Below are 1794 nucleotides of genomic sequence, written 5' to 3'. Positions count from 1 at the left end.
AACATTATAGGAAATGTGGCTATTCATGATTTTCGTGTACAGGCATCAGAAGTGAAGCTCTTAGCATACGCAGATGACGTTGCTGTTTTCTGCGTTAACCAAGATAGCATAGGCAGGGAAATCGAAGCAGTAATGGGTTTCAGTGAGGTCACCGCAAGTTTGGTGAATTGGGGCAAGTGCCTGGGATTCTGGCACGGAGAATGGCCTTCAACTCCAGCTTTTTTTTTTCGCCAGCGTTTCTTGGGTGACAACACCCGTGAAATACCTAGGTGTTCCTCTCGAATTTTACAGGGACACTGAGCCTTTCTGGAAAACACAGGTTGAAGAAACGCGTGAGAAATCCGAAATATGGAAAAGTGCTCATTTGTCTGTATTTGCAAGAGCAACTGTGTGCAATTTGTTTTTGATAAGCAAGCTCTGTTACGTAATGCAAGTACTCCACTGCTCACGGTTAAATGTGCCAAAGCTGCACCGTATTTTCGCTGTCTTTATATGGTTCTCAAAATGGGAGAAGTGCAGCCGGACAAATTTGTTCAGGAGCGTCAACGTATGGGGACTTGGTCTGGGGCGCTTGTTCATGCGGCAGATAGTAAACAGATTTTTGTTTCTTCGAGACGTTAAAGATCCCTTTCTACGCACCGTATGCCAAGTCAGGCTCGGGCGTGCTGTGCCAGATTTCATTGTTGGAAGGGAGACTATGACTGATGGTATTTTTGGTTTTCTTAAAGTGGTTGTGTTTAGCGTCAGGTTTTTGATGGCGAGTTCAAAAAATTATTTAAGTGGTGTTCAGCGGAAACCATGGTAGAAGGATGTATGTGACGTGTTATTGCCGGAACCAATGTACAGGGCAATATGCTCCGGAGGCCCAGGCAGAGATGTCCTGAAAAGAGTTAAAAAAAAGCAGGTATCTTTCCAAGAAAAAAGGGGGCTTTACCTACCTTGGGGATCCCACTGCCTTACATTTAAACAGAGAAACAATCGACCACGTTTTCTTGCAATGTTGGGAAGGGGTATATTTTTGAGACGTCCTTCAAAGGACCATAAAACAGAATTACCATTGGATCTGTACGGAATCCGATTCCTGCCTACAGCAAAAGAAAATGGCATGCCGTTTATTTAGTAATGCTCGCGGGCCTCCATAGCATATGGCGCTCCCGAATGGCAGGCTTTCATTGTGACCCGGTTTCGCGGCCTGCGCGATTGTATTTCCGTGAGACAATGCACAAGTTCATCGAGGCGCTGAAAACACAAGCATCTGCCCGTGAGTGGCTTTCAAAGCTCGAACCTTTGACAGAACCAGGGAACTTTAAACTGACAAGGCCTGCCCCCTCTGGGGGCTGTAGGCTACCTTTTTGTAGTTTAGGTGTCTACCCGTGTATGTTTTTTGTTGTATTCTGTCGAAGCCCGGCAGTAAAAAAAAAGTCAGAATGGCCGAGCGGTCTAAGGCGCCAGATTTAAGCTATAGTCCTCGTAAGAGGGCGTGGGTTCGAACCCCACTTCTGACAATATTTGTTACTTTTTTGCCGAACTGGCCGAGAACATTTTTTTTCCTCTGTCAGCGTGGCTTCCAACGTTGTAGTTTCATGTGAGATATACGGTGTTTTGAATAATTATATCCGTCCCGCCGTTTATGTTTTGTGGAAAACTTGATCCCTTGCTTATCGATTTCGAAACTGCGTTTCATAAGGTACCCATACTCGTCCAATGCTGGAACGCAGGCTCTCCACTCCCCCCGACATTAATGAGAACTTTATTAACTGCTAATGAAGAGCGACAGACAACAAAAGAGGAGAT

At 45.3% G+C, this 1794-nt stretch overlaps 1 non-coding gene across 1 annotated transcript; it reads left to right on the top strand.

Annotated features, from left to right (window-relative positions):
* Nucleotides 1-1421: 1421 nt before the first annotated feature.
* TRNAL-UAA (transfer RNA leucine (anticodon UAA)) lies at nt 1422-1505 on the top strand. The gene has a single exon. It is a non-coding gene; the product is annotated as a tRNA-Leu (tRNA).
* Nucleotides 1506-1794: the final 289 nt, after the last annotated feature.

This window comes from Amblyomma americanum, chromosome 1 (assembly GCF_052857255.1).
Source record: "Amblyomma americanum isolate KBUSLIRL-KWMA chromosome 1, ASM5285725v1, whole genome shotgun sequence".
Classification (NCBI taxonomy): Eukaryota; Metazoa; Arthropoda; class Arachnida; order Ixodida; family Ixodidae; genus Amblyomma; species Amblyomma americanum.
The sequence above is the reverse complement of the archived record's forward strand: the minus strand, read 5'-3'. Positions and strand labels throughout refer to the sequence as shown.